Source organism: Canis lupus, chromosome X (assembly GCF_011100685.1).
Source record: "Canis lupus familiaris isolate Mischka breed German Shepherd chromosome X, alternate assembly UU_Cfam_GSD_1.0, whole genome shotgun sequence".
In the NCBI taxonomy this organism is placed as follows: domain Eukaryota; kingdom Metazoa; phylum Chordata; class Mammalia; order Carnivora; family Canidae; genus Canis; species Canis lupus.
The window spans coordinates 115,074,604-115,084,733 of NC_049260.1; positions in this window are offsets into that span (position 1 = coordinate 115,074,604).

The window sequence follows — 10,130 nt, forward strand, 5'->3', positions numbered from 1 at the left end:
CGGCTCCAGGCCTGCCCTACCTAACTCTGCCGGGCCGTTCGTGGGTCACGTCCTTGATCAACCACCGACCTGGTAAGGGGGATGTTGCTCTAAGTGCTGTGACTGCCCCAGAGAAGTCATTGAACCTGAGGAGGGGCTTGTGGGAACCTCTGATTTATGGCCTCTTAGGCCCCAGCACCTGGGCTTGCGGATGGCGCCTGAAGTGGGGGTGGGGGTGAGGGTGGGGGTGAGGGTGGGGGTGGGGGTGGGGGTGAGGGTGGGGGTGAGAGTGAGAGTGAGGGTGGGGGTGAGGGTGAGGGTGGGGCCGTCTTGGAGGCCTGAGCCCTTAACCCGGGAGGGTCTGATGCTCTCTCTCGGGGATAGTGTCAGAACTGGGTTGGTCTGTAGGACTCCCAGCTGGAGTCCCCAGAATTGCTTGCTGGTGTGGGAACTCCCCCCTCCACACACATTGGAAATTGGTGACCTGACCCTCATACTCTATTCCTACTTTCTCTTTTCTGTTCTGTCCATTTTACTATCCCTACACCAATATCGCACTGTCTTAATTACTATATTTTTATAATTACTTTTGGTATCTGGTACTTCAAGTCCTTGCACTTTAGTCCTCTTTTTCGAAATTGCCTCGATCGTTCTTGCTACTTTGTGTTTCTGTATACATTTCAGAATCATTTTGTCAATTGCCACAAATATCTGTAGATCTATTGATTAGGTTTTCACTAATTCATAGATCAATTTAGGGGTAATTGACATTTTAGGAATATTAAGTTTTCTAAACCATGAATATCATATATTGAATGTGGATTTAGGTCTTTAATTTCTCTCAATGATGTATTCTGCACAGAGGTCTTCACGTGTTTATGTTTAATTTTAGATAATTGATTTTTGGTATATATATTTATATATATAGTTTTTGTTTTATATATATAAATACATATATATGTATTTTTTGTATTTTTTGTATATATATAAATACATATAGATACACACATATGTATTTTTTTTCTTGTAACCTCTATGCCCATCTTGGGGCTTGAATTCATGACCCTGCGAACAAGAGTTGCGAGCTCCATCAACTAAGCCAGCCAGGCACCCTGATAATTGATATACTTACGGTCCTGTAGATGTTGTCTTTTTAAATATCATCTTTTATTTGCTGATGGTACATATAAAGTCCATTCTCTTTTATACTTTTATTATGGAGAACTTGCTAAACTTATTCTAATAATTTATTCCTATGTTATTTTGTATTTTGTGGGCATAATCATATAATATATGCATAATTTCATCTTTTCCCTTCTTTCTAATGAATAAAACTTTGGCATCCTGGCTAAGACCTCAGTACAAGTGGTAAATTGAAGTGGTGGTACTGGACATCTTCGTTTTCTTCCAGATTTCGATGAAAATTGTTCCGTGTGTCACTGTAAAGTATTTTTTGTGAAGTTCTCTTCACAAAGAAGTTCTCTTATAGGTATTTAGCTAAATGTTTTTATCATGAATGTGTTAATTTTATCAAGTGGTTTTATTCCACCTATTTTAATAGTCATGATTTTCGTTTTTTATTTTTATTTATTTTTTTATTTTCCTTTTTTAATGTGGTTATGAGGTACCTTACATTAACTAAAATATTTAAATGAAACAGAACCAGCATATGTGAAATACCTCCACAGTCTAATGACGCATCATCTTTTTTTGTGTCACTGATACTTTGTTAGGATTTTTACCTGTATACTTTGGAATGAGATGCACATGCAATTTTCCTTTCTTATCTGATTCTTGTTAAGAGTCTGTTAATAATAACAAAAAAGAGTCTTAACAAGGTGTTAGACTCAAGGAATGAGAGGCAAATTGTACCTTCTTATTCCATTATTGGGAATAATAGTTTGCATAATGCTGGAATTATTGTTTTCTTGAATATTTGGTAGGACTACCAGTGAAATTCTTTGCACCTGCTGCTTTCATTGTAGGAAGATTGTTATTATTACCAATGTAAGTTATTTAATAATTATAGAACTATTCAGTTTTAAATTGCTTCTGAGTCATTTTTGATAAATCATATTTTTCTAGGAATGTATAAGTGTATCTAAATATTTAATGTATTGGCGTAAAGTTGTTCATAATATTTTCTTATTTTATTTAAATCTGAAGGATTTGTGACAATATTCTCGCTGTTCTGTCATGGAGATTTATTGAACTTTTTAGAATAAACCTGAATTTTAGAGTAGTTGTAGTTACAGAAAAATTGCAAAGATTGTACAGAGTTCTTGCGGACCCTGCACGTGGTTTCCCTTATTATTTACATATTATCTAAGTGTCATACATTTGGTAAAAGTAAGACACCAATATTGATGTATTATTATTTTTTAATCTTTTTTTAGAGTAGGCTCCATGCCCAATGTGGGGGTCTTAACTCATGACCCTGAAATTAAGAGTCACATGCTCTACAGACTGAGCCAGCCCAGTGCCCCATTGATATGCTGTTATTAACTAAAGTCCATATGTTACTTAGTTTTTCTTACTTTTCTCATAATGTCCTTTTTCTGTTCCAGGATCTCATCCAGAATCCCGTATTACACTTAGTTGCCATGTCTCCTGAGAATCTTCTAGGCAGTGATAATTTTTCAGACTTTTCTTTGCAGTTTTGGTATTGACATCTTTAGGAGTACAGGTCAGGATTTTTTTTTTTTTGGTCAAATATTTTATAGAATATCCTTAAATTGGGATTTGTCTGAGTTTCCCTTTTAACTAGACTGGGTTGGTGAATGTACTATCAATGATTTATGACTTTTGATGACCTTGATTCCATGGCCAAGGTAGGGTTCGTCAAGTTTCTCCATGCAAAGTTGCTCTACATCTTTCTGTCATTGTACTCTTTGGAAGGAAGTCACCATGTGCAGACCACACTTGGGAATAGGAAGACTAGGCTCCCATTCCTTGAGGGGGTAAATCTACATAAGTTATTTGGAATTCTTCTGTAGAGATATGTCTCTTCTACATTTAAGCATTTATTCAGTCTTTTTTTTATAGGAGGACTCACGGATATTTATTTTATAATTTGGGTTATAATCCAGTACTACTTTATTTTATTGCTCAGATCTTCCCAGCTTTGACCATTGGAAGCTTTTTCAGTAGACTCCTGTCCCTTTGACATTCCTCATCATCATGTGTGTAAGTGTGAGTATGTGTGAATGTGCTTTGGTGATGGGTACTTTCTTTCCTGTGTTTTTTTTTTTTAAAACAAAAACAAAAACAAAAACTAAGCTTTATGCCTGAGGTGGGGCTTGAACTCAGGACTCAGGTCATTAGGTGCATGCTCTATCGACTGACCCAGCCCAGCACCCCTATTTTTATCTTTTTAAAGAAACTGCTTTAGATTTCTTTTTATCTTTATTTTCTCTATTTTCAATTTCATTGATTTCTGCTCTAATACTTGCTATTTCTATTTTCATGCTAGTTTTAGAATTAAATGTTCTTTTTTTCCTTTAGTTTCTTAAGATGGAAATTTAAATTATAGATAATAGATCTTTGTTCATCTCTGATACATGTATTTTATGTTTCCTTCTACACTTTACTTTCTTTGCATCTCACCAAACTTGATCAGTTGTATATTTATATTCATTAGGTTCAAAATATTAAAAAAAAATCTATTGAGACTTTTTCTTCCTTCATTGTATTATTTCAAAATGGGTGTTTTTTTTATTTGGAAATATTTGGAAACTTTAGAACTATCTTCCTATTATTGATTTCTAATTTGATTGCTTTTTGGTATGAAAACGTGTGTTATAGCATTTCTTTTATTAGAATTGATTTCTGGAGATTCACCTTGTCCTTTGTTTAGAATATCTTTGATTGTTCAATTTCCTTGACTGTCTGTGTTGGTTCTGTGCATTAGACAAAGTAGGCACATCTCTCAGTCTTCAGACTGGCCACGTTAGGCACAAGATTCCCATCAGTCAACCTGTCACAGGTTCCAGGGGCCCTCTAATAACTCTTTCCTTCCCCAAGGGGCAGCCAAAGGTTGGGATTTTCCAGCTGCTCACTCTGCTGAGCAGGCAAAGGCTCAATGGCATTGACCAGCCCAAGCCACCGCCTCTTTCCCCTGGATGGGTAGAAAATGCAGGACCTGTTTGAACTCCAGGACTGGTAAGAGAGATGCTAGTTTTTAGGGCATCCCTGGAGGAGGTAGGAAGCTGGATGCCTGAATCAACTCTCTATCCCCAGAGGGAAGCTGAAAGCTGGGATTTTTTTTTTAAATCCCTTCACTCTGCTGAGTGGAGGGAAGGATCTATGGTTTCTACCAGCCTAACCCATTGCCTCAGTTCTCCACCTGGTAGCTAGACTATGTTGGTTGTTTTAGAACTGTAGGATGTGGGGCGCCTGGGTGGCCCAGTTGGTTTCAGGGCTCAGGTCATGATCTCGAGGTCCTGGGATCAAGTCCCACCTCTGGCTCCTGTGTTCAGCATAGAGTCTGCTTGTCTCTTTCCCTCCTGCTCTGCCCTTTTTCCCTACCACACTCATGTTCTCTACCTAAAATAAATAAATAAAATTAAAAAAAAAAAAAAAGAATGGCAGGATGTGTTAGAACCGCAGGACTGGCAAGACAAACCAGTCCTCTCCAGGGAGCCCCTTTGAAAAGGGTGGGCTGCTGGACTGCTGGATGTGTGAACTGATTCCTTCCTTCCTCCTCTGGGTGAAGCTGGGAACTGGGGGAGCTCTTTGTGCCGTAGGGGGCTGGGACTGAGCCAGGGACTCCAATGAGTGTTCCAAATCTTCTCACTGGGTTCAGTGAGCCTCATTCTGCCTTTTAACACTTTTTTTTAATGAGAGAGAGAGAGAGAGAGAGAGAGAGACATAGGCAGAGGGAGAAGCAGGCTCCCTGCAGGGATCCTGATGCAGGACTCCATCCCAGTACCCTGGGGTCACGACCTGGGCCAAAGGCAGGCTCAACCACTGAGCCACCCAAGTGCCCCCTCTCATTCTGCTTTGTTCTGGGTGCAGGAGACTTTCGGTTAATATCTAGGTTTCTCGCAAAGGGAATTCAACCGTGAATTACTGCTGAATGAGTGTTTGTGGGCTTCCTCCTTTCACATCTTGGTGAGGTCACGCCATATGATCTGTTAGAAAGGGGATAGGGAGGGTTTTTGACCCAGAATGTGGTTTGTCTTGGTGAATTGTCCAGGTAACTTGAGAAGAAGGTGGGTTCTGTCATTGCTGAATGGATTATTTTACAAATCTCAGTTAGATCAAGGTGGCTGATGGTGCTGTTCAGGTGGTTTACCCCCTGCAGATTTTCCTTCTGGTTGATCTATCAGTTGCTAACATAGGGGTTTGGAAGTAGCCAAGGATTCAGAGTTGCTTATTTCTTACTCACTGCTTTGTCCTGACCAAAATTTAGTCGGGCTTCTCTCCTCCCTCAGGCCTCTGAACTTTGGCTCCAAGCTTGAGTAGGCACGAAGATGCAGCACGTCTCCTCTTAGAAGCAGTTTATTTTGAGGATTGGCTGACCACAGGGAGACGCTTTTCTTGTCAGCCTTGCTAGACATCCCTTCTCGTTTGCCCAACTTCCCTTTAGATGCCACTTACTTTTTTTTTATAAATTTATTTTTTATTGGTGTTCAATTTGCCAACATATAGAATAACACCCAGTGCTCATCCCATCAAGTGCCCCCCTCAGTGCCCGCCACCTGGTCACTCCCACCCCCCGCCCTCCTCCCCTTCCACCACCCCTAGTTCGTTTCCCAGAGTTAGGAGTCTCTCATGTTCTGTCTCCCTTTCTGATATTTCCTACCCATTTCTTCTCCCTTCCCTTCTATTCCCTTTCACTATTATTTATATTCCTCAAATGAATGAGACCATATAATGTTTGTCCTTCTCCGATTGACTTATTTCACTCAGCATAATACCCTCCAGTTCCACTTACATTTTTGTTTGATTTTGAGATGCTTGCAGCTTTCTGAAATAGGAGTACATCTCCCTATTGCAATAGTCTTTCTTCTGAATGAAGTCTCTCCTTATCTCTCCTTGCTTTCATTTGGCAGGAGTATCCAACTCCAGTACATGATTTGTCTATTCTTATATTTTTACCAGTTTTGTCCATGTGCTTTGACAATCTTGTTAGCAATATACACCTTTAGGATCATTACATCTTTTTTAGAGAATTTAACTCTTTAACCACTATGTAATGGCCCTTGTGATGATTAATCTTAGGTGTTAACTTGGCTAGGCCATAGTACCCAGGTATTTGGCCAAACACCAGTCTAAATGTCCCAGTGAAGGTGTTTTAAAGGTAAGTAAGATCAGCATTTAAAACAGTAGACTTGGGGCACCTGGGTGGCTCAGTGGTTGAGTGTCTGCCTTTGGCTCAGGTTGTGATCCTGGGGTCCTGGGATTGAGTCTCACATTGGGCTTCCTGCAGGGAGCCTGCTTCTCCCTCTGCCTACATCTCTGCCTCTCTCTGTGTGTCTCTCATGAATAAATAAATAAAAAGTCTTTAAAAAATAAAAGCGAAACAGCAGGTTTTGAGTAAAGCATATTATCTTCCATAACGTGGGTGTGCCCTATTCAACCAGTTGAAGACCTTAGGCAAAAATAAGCGAGGACTCCTGTGATGGTTAATTTTGCATGTCAACTTGACTGGGCTGAGCTATACCCAGATAGCTGGTAAAACATTTCTCGATGTGTCTGTGAGGGTGTTTCTGGAAAAGCTTAAGCATTTAAATTGGTAGATTGAGCTAAGAAGATCTCCCTCCTTACTGCAGATGGACATCATCCAATCTGTTGAGGGCTTGAATAGAACAAAAAGGCAGAGAAATGGCAAATTTGTTCTCTTTGTTTAATCCGAGATAACCATCTCTTCCTGCTCTGAACATTGGTGCTTTCAGTTCTCAGGATTTTGGACACGAACTTACACCATTGGCTACTCTGGTTCTCAGGCATTTGGACTTGGATTGAATTATACTACTAGCTTTCCTGGTTGTCCAGCTTGCAGATGGCAGATGAAGGGGCTGCGGGGCCTCCATAATCATATGAACAGATTCATATAATGAATTTCTTCTATCTATCCTGCTCTGTTGGTTCTAGATTTACTAAGGTGGTTCTTAGAGGAACAGAATTATAAGGATGATCTTTCTGAATTGGTTCCATTATTTCCGGATTGATTCTCTAATCTTGCTTGATATAAAGACAGTAATAATTCTATTTCCAGTAGTAAAGAGAGCCCTGGTAGTTCAGGGCATGAGTTGTTTACAGAGATAAGCAACATGTCTGCATTGAATACTCCTAATTAACCACTTAGAAAATACCATTCAGGTAGCCTCACCAGTTTATGGCTCCAGTGGCTTCTGTTACAGGTTAGTGGCTCTTTGTTATGATTAACTGTATTTGCCAGTCTTCACAGATTTGGGGATGGAGGCTTGTCCAGATACCCCACAATGGGGGTAGAGATTACTTAAAAATAAAATCTTAAAAACAATGGAAATGGCAACTTTTAAAATCTATCGATTTAATTGTTTATCTCAAAGGATCAGCTTTTTTTTTTTTTTGGCCCTTGTTATTGTGTATTTGTTAGCTGTTTTTTAGAAAGATTTTATTTTTAAGTAATCTCTGCACCCAGAGTGGGGTTCGAACCTACAACACCGAGATCACATACTCCACCAATGGATCAGACACTCCACCAGTGTCTGAGCCAGACAGACACTCCTGTTTGCTATTTATTAATTTGGCTTTCATCTTTAATATTGTCTTCCATTTATATCTTTGGGGTTTATTTTTCTATTTCTTTTCTAAACTTATTGAAATAGATGATTAGTGCATTAATTTTCATCCTTTATTCTTTTCTAATATATGCATTTAAGGAATAAGTTTCCGGCTAAGCATGACTGTATCTTCAAGCCACATATCTAGATATAATATTTGTATTAATTTATACTTCAAAAGAGTTCTAATTTCTATTAAGACTTGTTTACCCAAAGATTTTTATTTATTTATTTTTGTTACCCAAAGATTTTTAAAGTGTATTTTTTATTTTGCAAAGACATGAGAATTTTTATTTGACTTCTTTGAAATTGATTTCTGACATTACTTTGTGATAACAGGGAATATTCCATAATTGAAATCATTTGATTTTTACTGAGGCTAGTTTTGTAGCCAAAGATACAGTCTGTGTTTACAAATGTTCAGTGTGTGGTTATTAGAAATTGTATTCTTCAATAATTATGCAGCAATTGTGATGTTTAAATTGTTAATGGTTTAATTCCAATTTTCAGTATCTTTACAATATTTTTATCTGCTTCAATAACCCATTACCAAGAACAGCATGCTATGTTTGCAGATTCTGAAATTTCTCATTATAACTCTACTAATTATAATTAACCTTTTATATATCGTGGCCATATTCTTAGCACAAACAAAATGACAGACGCCTGTCTAAGCCTTTTATCATCATGAAGTTGAAGTCTGTATCTCTAGTAATTCATACTGCTATAAATTTTATTTGATCTCATGTCAATATAGTTATGCCAGTTGCAATTGCAAAGGTACTTAGGTGCTTTCACACCTTGGAATCAAGGTTGCATAGGAAGGACAGTGCAGTAAGAAGATGATGACAGTGATGACAGTGATAAAGTTGGTGAACGCGGGCCTGGAAGTGAGAGCTGATCACATTTCTCTCATTGCTGTACCTTTGCTTCATCCTGTGATCAGGGCACAAATGTTTGATGGAATTAATCAGTTCAGTTGAGAAGCTTTCATTAAGAATATACTAATTTTCATGAACTGGTGCAGCGACTCTGGAAAACAGTGTTGAGGCTCCTCAGAGAGTTCAAAATAGACCTGCCCTACGACCCAGCAATTGCTCTGCTGGGGATTTACCCCAAAGATACAGATGCAGTGAAACGCCGGGACACCTGCACCCCGATGTTTCTAGCAGCAATGTCCACAGTAGCCACACTGTGGAAGGAGCCTCGGTGTCCATCGAAAGATGAATGGATAAAGAAGCTGTGGTCTATGTATACGATGGAATATTCCTCAGCCGTTAGAAACGACAAATACCCACCATTTGCTTCGACGTGGATGGAACTGAAGGGTATTATGCTGAGTGAAGTAAGTCAGTCGGAGAAGGACAAACATTATATGGTCTCATTCATTTGGGGAATATAAAAAATAGTGAAAGGGAATAGAGGGGAAGGGAGAAGAAATGGGTAGGAAATATCAGAAAGGGAGATAGAACATGAGAGACCCCTAACTCTGGGAAACGAACTAGGGGTGGTGGAAGGGGAGGAGGGCGGGGGGTGGGGGTGACTGGGTGACGGGCACTGAGGGGGGCACTTGGCGGGATGAGCACTGGGTGTTATGCTATATCTTGGCAAATTGAACTCTAACAAAAAATATATATAAAAATACATAAAAAATAAAATTATAACCTAAAAATAGAATACACTAACTGTGCGTCCTCGGCAGGCGCAGCCGGCGGCGTGTCGCGCGCGTGTGGCGGGGGCGGGCAGGCAGGCAGGCCGGCGGCCGAGGCGGGGGCGCGAGGGAGCCCCGGCAGCGTCTGCGCGTGGCCCCGGCCCCTCGTGGGGCGTCCACGGCGTGGCGGGCTCGCGCGACGGCCCGACTGGGGCTCCCGGGCAGCAGCGCCCCCGCCCCGAGGCCCGGCGGCCTGGCCCCGTGTGCGCCTCCAGCGCGGCAGCCGCGATGTCGGGGGAGCGGGGGGGGGAGCCCCAGGGCGCCCCGGGGTGCGGAGCGCGGGCTGCGGGGTCGGGCCGGGTCGCCGGCGGGGGGGCGGGGCGGCTGTGGTCCGCGGGGTGAGCGGGTGCGCCAGGGGCAGGGGCTGTCGGGGCGGGGGCGACGGGGGCGGGCGCCCCTGTGCCGGGAGCCCAGGCCGGGGGGGGGGGCTGCCGAGGACCGGGGGGCGCCCGGGGTCCACACGAGCCCCCCGGGAGGCGGCGGCGTGGCGGGATGGGCGCCTGATGGGGCCGCGGGGCCCGGGGCTTGGGGGGCGGCCCCTGGGCTGGGAGCGGGCGCCCCGCAGGCCGGTGGGCTTTGGGGGCTTCCAACCTTATTGTAAGATTTTACGTTTTCATGAGAGACAGAGAGAGGCCGAGATACGGGCAGGGGGAGGGGCGGGCCCCACG